Genomic DNA, 21,297 nt, shown 5'->3' on the forward strand with positions numbered 1-21,297 from the left:
TTTACCTGAAAAGTTGTAGACACAATGCTGGATCCACATATTTTCTCCCTGCGTGCATAATATCAATGCACATGCTTGGCTAACTCATTCAAAGTCCTTATAAATGGATTTGTGTGCTGATTTATAGAATTACAAAACAGTGTTACATAGTTAAATGACTTTACTTTTTAAGTAGTTGTGACAATATTCTTACCACTTATTCATATACTTTTTTGATCATTTTTCTATTTCTTGTGGGCGCATGGGTGGGTGCAGGCGCACGTACATATGTGTGCAATGTACGTAAGCTTGTATGTGCAAGGTTAAGGATGATGTCAGGGGTCTGCTTTGATAGTCCCTCAACCTTATCCTTTTGAGGCAGGATCTCTTAATGAGACCCAGAGATCACAAGAGAGGCCATGTCTCACTAGCCAGCATGTCCTACATTCCAATGCTACATCAGAGGTGGGCTTCTAGGGCCACCTGGCGTCTAAGTAGGTCTGGGGTATCCGAACTGAACTCTAGTCTTCTTGCTTGAGCATCGGGCACTTCAACCACTGAGCCATCTCCATGAGACCCCTCTTATGAATTTAAATGTAAATCAAACATTAATTATGCATGTGCATGTGTGTTTTTGGTGAACACATAATGTGCCCTGGAACGGGAGTTATAGGTGGTTGTGAGACACATCATGAGGGTCCTGAGAACGAAACCCAGGTCTTCTGTAAATGTATTATATGCTATTAACTGCAGAGCCATCTCTCCAGCCCTAGGATTTTTTTTATTAATAGACCTTGGATACAAATAAAAAACAGTGTCCTGGGTCACATAAAAGACCTCCAGACCTAGATATCACAGGAAATACCTCCTCTCGGCCCCTTAGAAGCTTTTGTTTCTGGGATGACTGAACCTGAACGGACACCTTTGTTTCACATATGTGGATGAAATTCATCTTTTGTTATATGTATATAATATATATCTAGCATATATATATATACATATATATATACATATATATATATATATATATATATATATATATATATATATATATATATAATGCAAGGGATATTATATAAGGGTGAGCAGGCAAAGGGTCCACAAATATTACTTGAATATCTGATATGTGCTCTCAGGTCTGTCTGGTTACTTTCAAGAAACTGCCAGGTTGTAAGAAAATCGCTTCTTTACTGTCAAAAGAAGAAAGTCACCATAAAAGCAAAGATATTAGACTGCATTTCTAATTTCCCTCTTTTTTCCACTTCCATGATTCTCATCTGTCAATCACCACCCAGAGTCTATGAGCTGGTACCTTTCTGAGTGGGTGGAAAGCCTCCTAGATTATTTTTCCCGTGGTAGGCACAGCAGTCTGGAACATGAACCATTCCTATGAGCTGATACAAGCTGTACTTGGGTTGTTCTCTAAGAAATGTGTTAGAAAACAACTACATTTAAGGACACAGAATTTATGACCAAGTTCACATAAATCTGGACAACACACCTTGTATGTTACTTACGTCCTGGAGTTAATTAAAACCTCCAAACATGACTCAGTTTGCGGTGCCTTAATGAAGACACTGCAGTTGCCACAATCTTTTATAAGTGCTCTGGGTTTGTATTCGGGATAGACTTTGTGACTTGATACCCAGTATTCCTTTACATCTACTTGAGACTTATTTTCCAGAGTGTTTTCCAACTAGTGTCTTTTGTATGACATAGCCTAGCAGCATGACAATTCAGTGCAACTGCAAATCACCCGAGATTGGAAAACCAAAAAGGTGTTTTTTGTTTTTGTTTGTTTTGTTTATTAAATATTTTTAATTTTTTACATATACATTTATATTATTACACATATATACAATAAACTACCTATAACAAGAAGAACCATGACACAATCAGGGTTTATATAAATATTACCTTCTTAGTGTTTTGGCTATTTCTATTTGACAGCCTTGAAGAAAACATCTTTCCTTTCTTGGTGCATCTAAAATTCTGAATGTAAAGGTGTTTTATCCTAAATAGCAGCCGGGGGGTTCACCTGTAAGAGCCTTAGGTTATCTCCCCAAACCCTGTGTGAGTTTGTAAGATGTGGTTGACTCTCTTCCCAAACAAGAGGGTGCTTTGTAGGAGAGTGAGCATTTACAGTCTTTTAAATGGATAGCTAATGAGTCATGTTTCATGAATTTATTTGATGATAGCGTGTATAGATTTAACTATATGAGTTTAATCTTTGATTTCCAAAGCATATTGGCTTTCTTTGGGGAGCTGTTATTAATTATTTATTGGTTACTACTAAATGGAATTAAGCAATAAATTTCTTACCTCAAATATAAAGCCTTTGTTGTCTTTTCTGAGTTTCTCCTGTCAGAAAAGATGTTATTCTAACAAGTAAAAAGGGTTATGAAGACTGCAGCTGGGCAAAAGGCAGGCATACAAATATTTCTGGGGGCAATTATATTACTTCTCACATAGAATTATAAGCTGAACACTGGTGTTATTGAAAATAAAAACTTAGTGAAACAGATAGCAATTGTTGTTCATTCACATCTTTTGTAAGACTCATTGACCAAGAAGTCTTCCTCTCTTAATCTCCTGACAACATGATTTATTATGATAGTGGTTAGGGTCATTGAAAGACTTTAATTAGAGCACCTCTCTTTAGAAACGAGGACATTAGTTTTCTTTGTAGTCACTAGGGAGGGAAAAGCCACACATTGCTGAGGCTAAATTTGGCTTGCCTTTGCTAATGGTCATTTTAATGGAGCATTAGGTAGCTTATGTAGGACAGGACTTTGCTTTATGTGGTACAAAAATCTGTATGTGTAGGACAATGATGATGGGTCTGTGAGGTTTATGTATTCATTTAAAATGTATTATAGAACGAAAATGTGAACTTTCAACATGGCATGCTTTATCTTATTCATAGGTATAGTGCATGTATTTTATAGTTTTTTCCCATGATATTCGCTCTTCTGATTATTATACAATTTGCTCACTACTTAGCAGCTCCAATTCATTGGTTGCCAGAGCAACGGCTGCTTGTTCATGGCTTTATGAATATGGCCATGACCAATTTCATCGTCTCAGTTTCGTTCATCCTATTTCCTGTGGCTCTCGTTGCTTGTTGCATTCATTAGTCTGTTCAAGGTCAGCTCAATTCTCCTTCGTCTCAAAGCCACATCCAAAGGTCCCAATTATACTGACATTTTTCTTTTTCCTAAATCTTATCTGACTATTCACTTCGTTAACTCATCAGCCACAAGCCAATTTGCTATGGAACAAAAATTTCTCTGGATAAGTTCTATTCTGGTTAGTGTGCATAATCTTCAAAGTTAGGAAATGAATTGTTTGTTATTTTGATTCTGAAAATATTATGCAGAATATATTAGACCATTACCAGATCTACCCAATGGACAGGACATTCTTCACAGTTGAGTGGAGAGTGGGGTCTGACTTTCACACGAACTCTGGTGCCCCATATTTGACCACATCCCCTGGATGGGGAGGCCTGGTGGCACTCAGAGGAAGGATAGCAGGCTACCAAGAAGAGACTTGATACCCTATGAGCATATACAGGGGGAAGAGGTCCCCCTTAGTCAGAGTCATAAGGGAGGGGAGTAAGGGGAAAATGGGAGGGAGGGAGGAATGGAAGGATACAAGGGATGGGATAACAACTGAGAGGTAATATGAATAAATTAATAAAATATATTTAAAAAAGAACATGCATATTACTATATTTTATTTTTGAGACAAGGTCTCATGTAGCAAAGGCTGGCCACAAATCTCTATATAGCTGAGGATGACCCTGAACTCTAAGCTTCCTATTTCCACATCTATAGTGCTGTAGCTATCCACATGAGCCACTATGAAGTGCTGAGAGTGATACTCATGGCCTTCTGCATGTTAGGCAGGCATTCTGCTCACTGAGTTACATCTTCAGCCCATTCACCTCTTACCAAACAGCATCAACTGAATTCTTTACTATAGCTAAGCCCTCAAGCATATTTTATCATAAGTTCTAAAAATTAATGTATATCATTATATGATATAAATTTCATCCAGAAGAGCTACATACTGGTTAATGCTATGCAATCCAATATACATCTACTTAAGGCTTTTAAATGAGCCAACACATACAATGTAAATGCAAGCAGGACACAATCCTTCTCAAAATGTCAGTTGGCTCAGGCCATTTTGACTTGTATGATCCTGAGGCATCAAAGTTTCTAATATATCTATTTTAAAAATAAGGAACTAAGCTGGGTGGTGGTGGAGCATGCCATTAATCCAGTACTTGGGAAGCAGAAGCAGGTGACTCTGTGAGTTCAAGGTCAACCTGGTCTACAGATTGAGTTCCAGGACAGCCAGGACTATATAGAGAAACCCTATCTTGAAAACAACAACAACAACAACAACAACAACAACAACAACAACAACAAACCAAAATGTAGGAAACTATACATCCAAAGAAATAGTGTCCTTATGATGAAAACATTACTATTTCTATAAAAATAAAGATGCAGAAACATAATCAAGAAGAGAATAATTCTAAGTGATTTGTGGGTAGATTACTACTCCTAGCATAAATTTTTGAGAAAATATATTAAGTGGAAACAGCCTCAATACATTGGGCCCTTGGATATGTATATGGGGTGGGGGAATGGGTGTATGTGTGTATTACCTTTATGACAACTCAAGAACTCATTCAGTTTTTATGTTTAAAAATAAATTGTTTAAATCAACAGGCAGCTGCATGTATGGTCTCACAGTGGATGTGACAGCATGCACAAAACCTGCCCAAGCCCAAGCCAGATGAAATTTCAGAATGGAGAAGGAGCTGGGCATGCATTCCTGTCCATAGCTGAGGATCTATTGGCAATTGTTGGCTTCTAGGAGAGGAAAGATCAGTTTCCCTAAGAGTATAGCCCTTGCTGAACTGTCTGAGCTCCAAAGGAAGAGCACACACTCAAGGATATTTGCCCAGCACACTTTGACTTTATAGGAAGAAAGGAAGATGTGAGTTTGGAAGAGGTGGGGGGTAAGATTGAATAGGATCAAAACACATTGAATGAGAATTTCAAGAAGTATTAAATAGTATAAGTAGAACTTATTACATTGATTGAAATGAGAACTTTGTAAATCTTTTGCTTGTTTAGTGTCAGGATTTACAAATCTTGAAACTACTAACACTTTTGTCTGTGTAACTCTGTTTTTGGGACTGTCACATACACTGTAGGAAGTCTAGTTCCATTCCTGTCCTTTACCCATTTTATATTAATAGTATACACACAGTCATGGCAGTAAAGTATTTCTCCAGACATTGACAAATATTCTCTAGAAAGAACATTGCCCCTAATTAAGAATTACTAGTTTAATTGAAAGAAAATTAAATTATTTACACATGTACCTGGTTAAGTAATCACCCTTACTTGTAATGTAATGTAAAATAAAATACATTTCCAGTGAAAATTTGTAAAGAGAATAATGGTTTATAATGTATTTTATATCCTACAACACAGAAAACATTTACTAGCAAGTTGGAACATTTATCTTAGTCTCGTAATTGTTTACTTGTATCTATCTTTTATTCTTTATCTCTGTAGTCTATCCATCCAGTCACATAGAACTGAGGTCTTACAAAAGTTAAATCAGGATTTGAGACTACTGATGCTTGCTGACCTGTCTAGCAGGTCTGTTAACCGTGGACATCCCATTTTGTTGTTGCTGTTTTTCACCCTGGTGTGCTTTGCTTTTTGGTCTCAAGTAGTCTCTACTCTGGTGCTTCTGCATTTCTTTCAAAAGTTCCAACTTCCTCTTCTGGTTATCTAATCACATTTACCCTTACACTGAAAATCCTCACATTTCAAACGTCACTCCAAAGACAAACACACTATCATCTCAGATGAAGATCTATGGGTAAAGTGTAAGTGTGACTTGCCTCATTACACGATCACCTGAAATTTGAGTGTATCTTTTTGCTACTCTAGTTCTGAGTAGAAGCAAGCCTATCTTACTTTCCCAGTAAAACCATCATCGCTACCTAAGGACATAATTAATTTTAGGAACCGCTTCAGTGAAGGTCCTGTTAAGCAGTGTGTGTGTGTGTGTGTGTGTGTGTGTGTGTGTGTAGGGGAGAGAGAGAGAGAGAGAGAGAGAGAGAGAGAGAGAGAGAGAGAGAGAGACAGGGAGAGAGAGAGAGAGAGACAGGGAGAGAGAGAGACAGGGAGAGAGAGAGAGACAGGGAGAGAGAGAGAGAGAGAGAGAGAGAGAGAGAGAGAGAGAGAGAGAGAGAGAGAGAGAGAGAGGAGAGAGAGAGGGAGAGGGAGAGGGAGAGGGAGAGGGAGAGGGAGAGAGAGAGAGAGAGAGAGAGAGAGAGAGAGAGAGAGAGAGAGAGAGAGAGAGAGAGAGAGATTTGTCAACTTGATATGATCTTCACTCGGTAAGAAAGTCTCAAGGATGGATTGTTTAGATCAAGCCTGTGAGAGATTATCCTCATTATACTTATTTCTGTAGAAAGACTTGTCCACTATGGGTGGCAACATTCCCTGAGTTTGGGATCCTGAGGTGTTGAAATGGAAAAAGTGAGGTAAGCAAAGCATGCATGCACTTATTCTCTCTCCACTCTTGACTGTGGATGTGATATGACTAACACCTTCAAGCTCCCATCTTGAATTCCTCACGATGATGAACTGTGACTTGGAACTATGGACCAATAACTCTTTTTGTTCTTAAAGTTGCTTTGGTCAAGGTGTTTATTATAGCGGCAGGAAACAAAACTAAGACAATATGTGTGCATGTATGTGCCCAAAATTGTGATTGTTTTTCTTTCCATAGAGACCAGTTTATTCATGTAGCAAATTATTAATAAACTAATGTCAAAATACACCTCATATAATATTTGCGGATTTTGGTGATAATTATTTTGAATTCTGTTAATACACATTTATAAAGCATATTGGGATAATATAACAAGTAACCCACTTAGGTCAACATTGAATGACTGATATTTCTTTTGGCAACACTTTGTGGAAGAAGAAAAAGAGGACTCTTAGAGTTGAGTATAGGATGAGCTGGGAGAATAGTTTGAGGAGATACATGAATGGAAACACAGATTTGCAGTTACATATGTGTGTATTGAATGTCCTGAAAGTTCTTTTTTCTTTTTTTTTTTTGTCCTGAAAGTCTTACAGCATATTGTTGTGAACACTTCTAAGTGGATGCAAATAAAAGCAGTATACAATTATAAAAACTCACTTGGCTGCTAGCACAGATGATTGACAACAATAAATTCTTCTGTTTGCAATAAAACATATGTAAATCGATCCTTTGAGTCCTATTATTGGTTATATTGGGGGGGGGGAAGTGCTAAAGCAAATATTTAAAAACTAGATACTGTTGTGGTGTGAATGTGAACTGTTCTCTAGATGCTTCCATATTCGAATACTTCACCTCAACCTGGTAGTGGTGCTTTGGAAGGGTCTAGAACCTTTAGGAGATGCAACCTTGCTGGAGGATGTGAGTAATTGAAGATGGGTCTTTATGGTTAGTATCCTGGTCCTACTACCTGTCTGGTCTCTGCTTCTTGAGTGCCATTGTGGTGTGATTGGATGCCTCGAGCTCCTGCAACTGTACCTTGTCTACCATAATGGACTGTACCCCATCTTAAACCCTAAGTCGAGATGAATCTATCCTTTGATAGATTGCTTCATATTAGATGTTGAATTACAGCAACAAGAAAAGCATTAAGACAGTTACCAAACACCACTGATCTCAGTTTCCAATGAGATGAGCATGAGACGATACAATCCTGCCTGAGCCTCAAGTAAGGCCTCCCCAACAAACTATGATTGCATATCACATTGATGTAGTAAAACTCAAAGTGGCCTTTTTCAAAACACTGTCATTCTCTTGTATATCTGCGATATCTGTCACAGACGCCATTAAAAAAAGTGCATTTAATTTTATGTGTCTGAGTATTTTACCTGTATGTGCGCTATATGTGTGTCTGTTGTCCACTAAGGCAAAAAGAGGGTGTTAGAGCCCCTGGAACTGGAGATACATATGGTTGTGAGCTGTCCTGTGGGTGCTGCGAACTAAACCTGAGCCCTCTCCAGGAGCAGCCAATGCTTTTAAACACTGAACTATATCTCTAGCTATTATATATAATGTTTTTAAAATCCAAAGACAATCCTCCATACCCAATCAATCAAATAAAAATATTTTTTAATAGGAGTCCACTCTGATTGCATCAACTATATTATTACTCTCTAGTTGATATATTTTAGAGAGTACATTCTGCATGTTTCTATCTATTTTAATCATCACTGGAGTTAGAATTCTCTACATTGGTCTTAAAAAGACACATATGTTGATCTCTCATCTTTCCTGAATATGCTTAACTCTCAGGAGGGCATGAGGACTTTACACCGACATTAGAGACACAGCAACAGAGGTTGAGAACACTACAGCTTACATGCTTTAAACAAAGCTTTACCATCTTCCTTAGTTATTTCTGCATTGGTTAGCTACTGTGCTGGGATTGTGTGTGTGTGTGTGGTTTTTTGTTTTTTGTTTTTTTTTGTTTTTTGTTTTTGTCAACTTGACACAAACCTAGGTCTAACTGGAAAGAAGGGATGTTAATTGAGAAAATTCTTCCATAGATTGGCCTGAGATAAAGTATTATCTTGATTAAACATGATCACTGTGCGTGGAGCCAGTTCAGAGGGGAGAGGTGCCACCCTTGGCCCATGGTCCTGGATGCTAAAAGATAGCAGGCCAAGCAAGTCATAGGGACCTAGGCTGTAAGCGGGGATGCTTCATGGATTCTGCTTCAGTTCTTGCCTCCAGGTTCCTGAGTTGAGTTCCACCTTAGTTCCCTCAGTAATGGAGTTGGACCTGGAAGTTGCAAGAGGAAATAAACCCCCTTCCTTCTAAGTTGCTTTGGTCATGGTATTTTAATCACATCAGTAGAAAACTTAACTATGACAGCTACTCTTTCAATAATCAAGCTTGTAAAAAAAACCTATAAAGAGCCGGGTGCAGTGGTGCATGCCTTTAATCCCAGCACTCGGGAGGCAGAGGCAGGCAGAGCACTGTGAGTTTGAGGCCAACTTGGTCTACAAAGTAAGCCCAGGACAGCCAAGGCTACACAGAGAAATCCTATCTCAAAAAAAAAAACCCTATAAAATATATACAAAGTAACATTTTACTTTATATTGAGGTTAGAATTATGACATCCTGATGTCAAATAAATCAATGAATGATGAACTAAAGGATAAAATCCCAATGTAAACATCCAAAGAACTGGGAAAAGTTAGATAATTCATAACCTTTTTGAGTTATATTTTACTTGATAGATATGACATGTTACAACATTTACTCTTTATTTTTTCTTTAGGTGGCGATTTTATTTCTGTGACTTAGAGACAGGGCCTCTCTGTGTAGCTTGGCTGGCCTGGAACTAGCTATGTACATCAGGCTGGTTTCTAACTCACAGAAACCCTCCTGCCTCTGCCTCCCATGTACAGTTCTTAATGTGGTCTCCAGCAGACTGTTAATAGCTCCATCTCGTCTACCTCTTAGCACTTTTCTTTAGCTCACTTCACCCCACTTGGCCTGGTATAAGCTGGCCAATCTCTCCTCTGTTACAAAGGGTAGACTCAAGTACACTCAACTGGAAGTGTCTGCTACTGACCATTTCTCATGATCTTGGGAAAGCACTTGTCCTTTTCAGTTTTATATCTGAACTATTTAGAATAGAGTAAGCATTTACTAAATTTCTGTGAGACTAAACTGAAGAGGTTTAACATTTATTTTAATAGAGCCTCATTGAACAAAATTATATTATTATAAATTAATGATTATATTAGTTAACATAAAATCAGTTTAGTTATTTTTATTTATATACTTTAGGAATTCACAAAATATAGATTTAACAATACTATATCCAATTACTTTAATAATAAGTAGTATTTATTATCGGGTATTACAATAATAGCCAATAGCCCTATATTAAATGCAGGATTTTGTAAATAGAAGTGACTTGCCTGAATTCACTAAGGAGGGCACCTGTTGGTTGTTGCCTGATAATTTATGATAGAGTAGAGATAGATGCCACTAAGGCCCAATTGGAAAATTCGCATATAATTCATGAACCTGACTCAGTAGTATGACAGGAAATGGAATTTGTAACGAAGCATCTTCTATGGTTTTTTGTTGTTTGTTTGTTTTTGTTCAGGTATGCATAGAAGTAGAAAGACTTAGACGCTGTGGCTCACACCTATATTCCCAGTCCTTGGGAAGCTGAGGCAGAAGAATCACTATGAGTTTGGTGCCATCCTGGGCTCCATAGTGAGTTCTTGAGCTGTACAGTGTGACCCTATCTCAGAAAACCAAATCATCACAGACTAAACCAAACTAAAGGGAATGTGATTTTAATCCACTTAGACTGAAGTGGTGGTACTTTTAGGTGTTTTGTCGCTCCTATGGTATCTGACCTCACAATAGTGATTGATACATATTTATATTTTTCATTAACTGTCATCTAGAAAAAAATAAGTTATTATCAAGCATCACAAGATCACTCAGCTCACAAAAGATGTACATGGCTTTTAAGCTCTCAGTGCTTAGGTAAACTCAGAAGACATGGGGTAGAAATTAATTCAGCAAGAATTTATTATTATTATTATTATTATTATTATTATTAATATTATTATTATTATTAGAGACAGGGTTTCTCTGTGTATCCTTGGCTGTCCTGGACTCTCTTTGTAGACTAGGCTGGCCTCAAACAGAGATCCTGCCATATCATGGCACAAATGCTGGTTTTACATCGAGACTTTTGAGCCTCCACCAAGGGAGAGGCGGGGCTTGCAAGGAAATTCATGTTTTAGTTTTGTTCTCAGTGAAAACAGATCCTATAAGAAGGGGGAAATATTCTGAGAGGAGCATCACAGGGACATTACTATGGGAGGACCCTAGGAGTCAACTGGAACCAAACATTCAATGCTTTAGGAAAAAAGAGATAGCAGATGGAGGAATTGAACGTGGGGCAGAAAACTCAAAAATCATACAGCCATTAAGAGAGACAGATTGGTAATTTGCAGGCTACAAACAAACATGCAGTTTAAAAACCGGGACCCAGACTAAAGGATCAGTTTCCATAAAACTTAGAGGAATGAAAAATTAATGTTAGCGTTTATTGAGCTAATCACATTTTTTTAAACAACTCAAAAGTCATTTTTATTAACAGTTGTAGCCCACATGTTAGTACACTTTTCTTATTAATTATTTAAATGATATTTTGTGTTATTTATATTGCTTAATATATTTTACATATAAAATAGTTATTTTTTGTTTAGTGGATAAAATATTGAAAGTAGGATTAACACATAATAGATGAAAATGTATTATTTTAAGACATTTATAGAACATATGGTTTCAAGCAAGATTGTGTAAAATATAAGACAAATATGAACAATACAATTATTTTTATTTCCTATTTTAAAAATATATTTTATTAATTTATTCATATTACATATAAATTGTTACCCCATCCCTTCACAGTCATAGGGGAAGGGAGTAAGGGGAAAATGGAAGGAGGGAGGAGCTAATGACATTTAAAGTACAGAAGTTGATTAGAAAAAGCTACGTTATTCATTTGAAGGTTATTTCCTGAGTGCCTCCCACTAAGAAGACACAGGGAAATGCCATCACTTTGAAGTTTAATAACCGCTTTTTGTCCCATTTGAAAATCATATCACATCCATACGTCTGAATTTAACAGTTCGTTAATTGCCGGCTTTGGGGCTCTTTTATCCTATAAAGAGTAAAATGGATGATGGCTTAGAGTTCCTATAACACCGAGAGCTACAGCATGCTTAAAAAATGTCTGATCTACTCATTAGAAAATGTATTTGAAATGAAAGGAATCTTACTTGGCAAATTTAAATTATGAACTCATTTCCGTTTCTATTATATATTATTTAAGAGAGAAAAATTTCAGAGTTGCACATGGACGCTTGGTAAAAGCAAGATGCTGCAGAGGTCACGTGTGTTGGGGGCATTCCAAAGCTGTTTTTTTTTAATTTTTTTTAATTTTTTTATGTTTCTCCCCAGTGAAGAATGTATGTATGGTTGCAATCACCTCTGCATAGAATGGCCTAATGCCCATGAAAATTCATTTAACCAGGAATCTCATTCCTGTCATGGCTCCAGTCACTTGAATGGCCATTTAATTAATGACCTAGGACATCTTTTTTGGTTTTCTTTTTATGGATGAATTAACTTTATTGGAGAAGGTATTTCTAAAGCACACTAGACCTATATCCTCTCTTTTCATATGAAGCCTGAAAAAAGAAAAAGGAAAGACTATATGTGTAGTGAGTCAAAAGATATGAGCCTGGCTTCATCAGTATATGTTACAGGGGAGAATTAGCTTATTATTGCCACCTCTGGAAAAACTTAAGAAGTGTTGATGTGTATGTGAAATGAATAATGGCTTCAATGTCCCTAGAGTAGTTGCTGGACAGAGGGAGTGGTAGCTGTCATTATTTATTGAGTAATTCACAGAGGACTTGTCATTTTTTTTCATCCATCAATTATCAGGAGGTATTATGATTTTGGGGTTTATCATAGGTCTTCATCCATTTAAGTTCCCTCACTGTGATCTATCGGATGTGTGGCTTTGGGCAAACAGGCTGTTTTGTGGTTCTCTTTGCTAACCTGCAGAAAAAGAGAAGAGCATCAACCTTTGAAAGGTTGGTGTGTTAAAAGGAATCTAACATATGACTCAGTTACTACAAATACTCAGGCCCATAGCTGGGAATCCTCAGAACATTTGATGTTGCTAATCTCGGTGTGGAGCTGCAGGAGCCTCTAGGCTCATCTCAGCCAAGTGCAGGCTTCCTTTTCAGTGGAAAAGCTCTCGTTCTTTCCGCTACTTCCATAAATCCATTGCTTAGCTATGCTTTACTGCAAGGTTAGTTTGTCAGAACACTGGGCACTGATTTCCAAAGGCAGAGGGCTGAATTTGAACCAGGCCCAAAGTAGGTTTAGATTTTTTTCCTTCTGTTTTGAATTGGCTTTTTTTTTTGTCTATAGAAGTTAAATGTGAGGAGAATAATGATAAGAGGAGGAAAATAATGATAAGCAATGCGTTTTAGTTGGCTGCATTCAACTAACTGAGGTATTTCCGTTTGTGCTGCTATTCAGAATAAGCCCATAGAGCTGCTCTCTTCTGGCAGGATGCAAGCTGCAAGGGAGCTTTCCAGACCCGGAAGGAGCTACTTAGCTCACAGAGCAAACCAGTGTCACTCCCAGAATGCACCCTTCCAGCAGGTCCTTTCAGAAATGATGGATTGTTGGCATCTGGATGCGTCTCTGTGAAGTACAGGTTTCCTTGTCAGTCAAAAGGGTACAGTTTTCTCACGTCTGCCACCTTGGTCTGCAGTTCAGTCCACCGCTTATCTTGGCTTTGTTGCAATGTCAGATTACAGGGAGAAGATGTTCATTCCCAAAGGAAGAGCGTGGAAGTAAAGGGTGGGGGCAGTAAGCAGTGTCCTAAAGGGGGATCAGGTTCAAGTTAGAGTGTTTAAGCCCAGAGTCAAGTCCCACCTGTCTTTCTTCCTAACTTAATAACCTCCAACAAGAAGGTACTGTGTGTTAAATTCAACAGGTTCAAGCATCTATCTCAGTACCGTTGAGGATAATTGAGAAAAGCCACATAACACTTTTGCTACAGACCTCTGTGCACTGTAAACAGCTGCTCGACTTTTGCTAGCCGGCAGGTCTACTGATGGGTGAGTATTCATTTGGATGTGTTAGCTATATGTTCATAGTGTATTAATGTATACTTTTGCCATTCATTCTTGAAAGTGTCCACAGACATGATGGTTAATCATACTAACATCAGAATACTTATTAAGCTTCTTAAAAATGCAATACTTTTATTTATCTTTTGAGAATTGCATCCGTGCCAAGTGCATTTCAAGCATGTTCTTTTTTTTCAACTTTAAAAAATTTTTTTATTAATTTATTCTTGTTACATCTCAATGGTTATCCCATCCCTTGTATCCTCCCATTCTTCCCTCCCTCCCATTTTCCCCTTATTCCCCTCCCCTATGACTGTTCCTGAGGGGGATTACCTCCCCCTGTATATGCTCATGGAGTATCAAGTCTCTTCTTCGTAACCTGCTGTCCTTCCTCTGAGTGCCACCAGGTCTCCCCCTCCAGGGGACATGGTCAAATATGAGGCACCAGAGTTTGTGTGAAAGTCATACCCCACTCTCCACTCAGCTGTGGAGAATGTTCTGTCCATTGACTAGATCTGGGTAGGGGTTTAAAGTTTACCACCTGTATTGTCCTTGGCTGGTGCCTTAGTTTGAGGGGGACCCCTGGGCCCAAATCTGCCTATCATAATGTTCTACTTGTAGGTTTCTAGGACCCTCTGGATCCTTCTACTTTGCCATTCTCCCATGATTCTCTCATCTAGAGTCCCAAAAGGATGTCCTCCCCTCTGTCCCAGTTTCCTGGTAAGTGAAGGCTTTCATGGGACTTGGGCTAGTATGCAGATATAAGTGAGTATATACCATTTGAGTCTTTCTGCTTCTGGGTTAACTCACTCATTATGATAATTTCTAACTCAATCCATTTGTCCACAAATTTTGGGAATTCCTTTTTTTTTTAAAGCTGAGCAGTATTCCACAGTGTATATGTACCACAGTTTCTTTATCCATTCTTCTACTGAGGGACACTTAGGCTGTTTCCATGTTCTGGCTATTATGAATAGGGCTGCTATGAACTGGGTATATTCCAAGGAGTGGAATAGCTGGATCTTGAGGAAGCCCTATTCCCAGTTTTCTGAGATAGCACCAGATAGATTTCCAAAGTGGCTGTACTAGTTTGCATTCCCACCAGCAATGAAGGAGTGTTCCTCTCTCCCCACATCCTTACCAGCATGTGGTGTCGTCAAGCATGTTCTTTTCATGTCAACTCCTCATAGGTTCCCTAGGGTAAATATTCTTTTTTTTTTTTTTTTTTTTTGATTTGGTAATCCTCATGGAGCATGTCCTGCCAATTTCTATTAGGCAGAGATTCATTAAAACAAACAGTAATAAGAAAGAGTCACATGACAGCCTTCCTTAGAAGTTACAATATGACAGCAAGCTGGATCTCATGGAAGGATGAGGTTAGACATGTGACCGTAAGAAAGCTTAGGAAAATGATACAAAGAAGATTCCCACTTGGGAGGATAATGTGAAAACTCCAGGACTTTTGGCACTTACAGAAGAAAACAAGCCAAGTCCATGTTTTCACCTATAATTGACTTAAAGCAAGAGAGGTCTCCCAAATGTTATATAGAGGATGTCAGCAGTGTATAATTTTTTTTCCTTTTGACACTTTCTGAGATTCCTGATGAATGCTGGCATAAGAAACTTCAATAAAATAGCTCACCTCTCAAAGGAACTAGGGGATAAATGGACAAGTATTGACTAAGAACTAATCATATGAAACTCACGGTACTATCTGAGAATACATCCAACCTTCCCTTTATGAGTGTGTACATCTTTTATGTCCTCCCAAGTGGTATGTCACTACCGAGTACATTCTGAAGTTCAGAATATTTTTCCATGTTTAGAGTAGGAGTCGGTCACCTTGAAGTTTCCAACATTTGTTTGCAATTGAATTCTCTGTCACATTCGCGTCCGTCAGATGGTGGAACGCAGGGCCTTCTCCATGTCCAGAAAGTCTTACTTACTTCACAGTAACGCAGAGGACACCCACAGAACATCCTATCTGCAGCCATACACAACAGTGAGAGGAGACTATGTCTTGATTTGTGTTTTCCCCCTAGTACCCAGGAGTGTTGCTCAGATCTAAAAGGAGTATTTATGGAGTCTAGTGCTGATAGAATGTTTTATGGGTAAATTTGTTAAGTATGAAGAACAGATTAAATTTAGTTTCTACTTTTAAACTTATATTATTTGCCTTTTTATTATTAAGTTATACTAGGTTTTTGTTATTGTTATCATTGTTTTCTTTTTTTTATCGCCTAGATGCAATGCTGTCTGTCTGTCTGTCTGTCTGTCTGTCTGTCTATCATCTATCTAGTAGAGATAACTAAGTAGATCTCTATCATTGAACTATAAAATTGCTTTGGGTTAAAACATATCCTAGCATATATGGTCTCTATAAATATGCTATCACATTCTTTTAACATTTTTAGTTGGTGCTTTTGAAATAAAAGACTTTTTTTTTACTTTGATAAGTCTAATTTGCCCACCTTTTCTTCTTCTTCTTCTTCTTCTTCTTCTTTTTTTTTTTTTTTTTTTTTTTTTTTGCGGGAGCTACCAACACTTTGCCTGGTGAAGGTCACTATGAGTTGCTTTCACACTGCTCTACCAGTTTTTTTCTTAAATATATTTTATTAATTTATTCATATTACGTCTCAATTGTTATCCCATCCCTTGTATCCTCCCATTCTTCCCTTCCTCCCATTTTCCCCTTATTCCCCTCCCCTATGACTGTTCCTGAGGGGGACTTCCTCCCCCTGTATATGCTCATAGGGTATCAAGTCTCTTCTTGGTAGCCAGCTGTCCTTCCTCTGAGTGCCACTGGGCCTCCCCCTCCAGGGGATGTGGTCATGGTATTTACTCTTACATAAATGTCTGTAATAGATTTTTGGGTTTTGTGACTCAAGGTCTTACTACATAGCCTTGGGTAGTATGGAACTCACTATGTAGAACAGGCTACATAGTTTTTTGTTTGTTTGTTTGTTTTTTATGTCGATATCCAGTTATTTCAGCAACACTGGCTGAAAGGGCTATTTCCCAAATTGGATTATCTATCCTTTTTTTTTAATCAACTGATTACAAACACAAGGACTTATTACTGAGTCTCCATTCAGCTCCACTGATTCCTATATCTGTGTCTCAGCCATCATATCTCAATGACTACAGTTTACAGCGCTCTTCTCTAAATGTTTAGTCTAGTTTGTAGTTATGTGTAGGGTGTGATGGCTGATCACAGTTGCTAATGTGACACACCTGGGAAGAGGGTGTGTCACCCTCACCTGAGGAACTGCTTCCATCAGACATGTCTGCAAGGATATTTTTGAGTTGCTTTCTTGATTGCTATTGATAGAGGTTGGTGCAGCCCACGAAGTGTGACGTCACTGTAGGCAGGTGTGCCTGGGCTGTATGAGAAAGGCAGGTGATATGTGAATTTGAGAGCAAGCCAGGCCAGTAAGTGGCAGCCCTCTGTGGTTTTCTGCTTTAAGCTTCGGTTCCTGCCTTGGCATCTCTCTGTGAGGAAATGTAACCTGTCAGATGAAATACCCCCAAGTTTGCCTTGGTTGATGTTGTATCATAGCAACAGAGAAGCAATCTAGGGCAGATGGAATGCTCATGTGAGTTCACGTGACTGAGGAGGCTGCGAAAGGACCTCAGTCCCCTGGAGCTGTAATCACAGGTGGATCAGAAACACCTGATGTGCATGGTAGGCATCAAACTTATCTCCTCTGGAAGAGCATCAAAGACCTCATCACTGAGCAATCTTTCTCCTAGTTCCTTGTTCCTTGATTTTGTAGTAAAATTTGAAACCTGAGAGCATAATTTCTCCAACTTGCTTCTTTTATTCAAGATGGTTTTGGCTAGCCTGAGACATTTTCCTGTCTACATGGCATTTAAGATTACTTTGTCAGTTTTGCAGCAAGGACATCATGGAACGTGGTAAGGACTGCATTGAGCTCATAGATCAGTTACCATATCAACAACGTTGTCTTTTGGCCTATGAAAAGGGAGAATCCTTTCTATATATTTATATTTTAATTTCATTCTGTAGGGCTTTTGGTTGTTTGTTTCTTTTGATTTTGTTTTTAGCTTTTAAGAGAGGATGATGTACACTTCTTTTGGTGAATTTATTCTGACAGATTGTATTCTTTTTAATGTCACACTAAGTGCAATTGTTTTCTTATTCTCATTTGCTATTATGTATTGTTATCATATAAAATATATTTCTGTGTATTGATGTTGTATCCTGAAACCTTATGGTGAGCTTTTCTATGACTTTGTACTTTTCAGTATATTCTTTAAGTTTTTCTGCAAAAATTAAGTCACAGTCACATAAAGATAGTTTAAATTCACCACTTGCTATACATAACTTTCAGTTTATTTTCTTACCTAATGACCCTCGCTAAAACCTGAAGCACCCTACATAAGGTTAACTGATTATAGAGGTTTTGTAAAATTTGGTAAAAGTGGAATGTTTCTGAATGTGCAAGGGTGAAAAAACCAGAACATCAAAGTGAATAAAATCTGTAAGAATAAACTTACTAATAGAGGTGTAATGTATTAAGGTGATTGTAGCGTAGTTTTCCCAGGTCACCTCATGTAGCATCTTTTCTACTTATTTATATTTTAGTTTCATCCAGTAGGAGATTTGTTTGTTTCTTTTGATTTTGTTTTTAGTTTTTTTCTTTTTCTTCAGCCTTAGTTCTGAGCACAACATGTGACTTTTGTGGTGTACATGCCTGAAGGCAGTGCCAAGAAATGCTGCCTAAAAGAAGTCAGCTCTGTATGTTAGGAGTGTTAGTGCCTCTACTTATATTCTCATAAAAAAGTAAGAATTTAATCCAGAAGGCGAAGACTTTGAGCATTGTCCTACCATTAATCCTCAGCAAATAAATATCAAAGGAATATCAATGGATTTTATTGTATAAAATGTTTGATTTGTATGTATTTATGGTCTTAGGGCTCTCTGTTTCGTGTATATATACAAGTAAATTTACATTCCATTATATGGATTAAGTAGGCTACATTTAGGAACATATGCATGTGATAACAATTAGTGAAAAAAGAGGTCATGAATTCAGAGATAAGGGAGGAGTAGATGAGAGGGTTTGGAGCAAGGAAAGAAAAGGGAGAAATGTAATTAAGTTATAATGTCAAAAATTAAAGAAGTAAGGCTTGTTTCAAAATATTATTTATTATTTCTTACACTGGACCCCAATCACACTTGCTGCCTTTTCCTCCCAGTCCACCCTCCCACTCTTATGCCCCCCATAGAAAAAGGAAGAAAAAATATACACCAAGTTTACCCATTTGTCTGTCTGTCTGTCTATCTATCTATCTATCTATTGGGGGGGGGGAGGGCATTCTTGCTTTCCATAACACTCATGTGGAGAAGAGGGAACAATTTGTGGGAACTGGTTTTCTCTTCCCACAATGTGGATGTCTCATCCTGAGCTATCTCAGTGGCCTAGATGTTCCTTAGTGTGTAGTCTGTTTGTTTCATTTTTAAATTATAAATTGTGGCTGAAATGGCCAAATGCCCTTTGTTTGTATGTGGAGATGGTTGTGTATCTTGGTGCACTGATTCATTCAGATGTTAACACAATCTACACTAGATATTTTTCTGTGTAGTATAAACCTGCTTTGTTATGGCATATAACATTTTAATGTTGCTGGCTTTTCTTGGTTGGCACTTCGGTGAGCTTCTAGTTTTTGCATAAATGAAATTGCCCTCTAGTTTTCTTTCCTGTTGTGTCTTGTCTGGTTTTGGCATCCTGCTAATATTGGTCTCAGAGAATGATTTAAAAGTTCTCTCCTCTGGATGCAGAGAAGGTTGAATGGTTAGGAGTGATGGGAACCCTTTCAGAAGAGCTGAGTTCCATTCCCAGCACCCATGTGGTGGCTCACACCCATCTATAACTCTAGTTCCAGGGGGATCTGATACCCTCTTCTGGCCTCTGTGGGCACCAGGCATGCATGCGGTATACATACAGACATGCATGCAGGTGAACACACCATACACAGAAAAGGAAATAAAAGTAAAGATTTTAAACAGTTTTCTCTTTTACTTAAGATCTGAAACACAGAAACTCTTATGTATCAGAGAACCTCCTTCATTCTGTTTATAAATTACAGCACATCCAAACTTCCTCATCAGTCAGCACTTAGCGAAGTACCTATGTGATTTGAACCAATTTATTCTCATCACTAAACAGTATTTATAATACTCCCACATGATTTGAACCAATTTAGCTTTCCCACGAGAGGAGTCAGGTGGAAGAAGGAGAGAGAGGCGGTGTGGCAGATGTGTGGCAGGTAAGCCCAGGGACAGAGGCCTGAAGGACATTCACCATAATGGAATCTTGGTACTTCAAAGATGTTGAAGGCCATGTTATTCACTCCCACCCCCACTTTTTCGACTCTTGTGAAGTGGTCTTCAGATCTGAATCCCCCAAATTTGTCTTCTTTCTCCTCATCTTCCCACTGTAGTTTTAAATCCTTCTCTGTCCTTTAAAAACTAAGTGGAGATAAACTAGTTTTAGCATCATTATGGGGAGGGTGAGGAGGTGGCTCAGGGGATAATGGTGTTTGCCGTGCCTGCCTGGTGATGTAAGTTCAATAGTGAGAAAATGTATAAAAAGTAGAAGGAGAGAACTGACTCCAGAAAGTTGTCTTCTGACCTCTACACCTTCACCTATGGCAGATGTCCTCACTAAGCACATCATCATCATCATCATCATCATCATCAGCAGCAGCAGCAGCACCACCACCACCACAAACAACAACAACAAGGCAGTTTGAACAAGGAGCAGCTGAAGTTAGAACAGGTTTTCTTAACCTGACGAATATTTGTGACTCAGGGCAGCGATAACATGTGGGCTTCAATGACATTAGAACAAGAAAGCTGCAGAAGAACTGTCCTCAGAATCCTCATCAAGCTAGGGTGCGAGAATCTCCCCCTGCCTGTAAGCACCATAAAAATGCAAACCATTCCTTTACATGTTTGATGAATACATTTTTGAAAAATCAAGTTGAACAGGCATTTGCAGAATGATTTATGTTCTGAATACTGAATGCTAAGAGAGAAAGGGGGTTCAGTTACTTCTATTTCGAGAGATATACAGTCTGGTAAGGAGAAGACATCTATTTAAGAAAAAATTAAGCATTTAAAACATTTTAAAGACACATTAATCCTGGGACACAGGCTTTGGCTGTAATGCGCAAGGCATGGCAAATAATTTAGAGGTGAGATGAAAGCATATGAGCTTAGCTCACGTGGGAAGGGGAGCCTGAAAGAAATGATTTAAAGCTCGTGAATGACATTTCAGGTGGATAAAGCCATGGTGAGGGCTGTGGACAGGGCCATGGAGAGGGCTATGGAGAGGGCTGTGGAGAGGGCTGGGGAGAGAGCTTGGGAGAGGGTTGGGAACAGGGCTATGGAGAGGGTGGGGAGAGGGCTGGGGACAGGGTTGGGGACAGGGCCATGGAGAGGGCTGTGGAGAGGGCTGTGGAGAGGGCTCAGTGGTTC

General features: G+C 38.4%; 1 protein-coding gene and 1 long non-coding RNA gene across 6 annotated transcripts in view; both read right to left on the reverse strand.

The window, feature by feature from the left end:
• LOC311581228 overlaps window positions 1-21,297 on the reverse strand; it is a 1,115,569-nt gene that overhangs the window by 290,460 nt on the left and 803,812 nt on the right. The gene's annotated exons all lie outside the window — the stretch shown is intronic.
• PTCHD4 (patched domain containing 4) overlaps window positions 1-21,297 on the reverse strand; it is a 199,805-nt gene that overhangs the window by 5,312 nt on the left and 173,196 nt on the right. The window lies entirely within an intron of this gene.

This window comes from Acomys minous, assembly GCF_964271855.1.
Source record: "Acomys minous genome assembly, chromosome: 13".
Taxonomy (NCBI): domain Eukaryota; kingdom Metazoa; phylum Chordata; class Mammalia; order Rodentia; family Muridae; genus Acomys; species Acomys minous.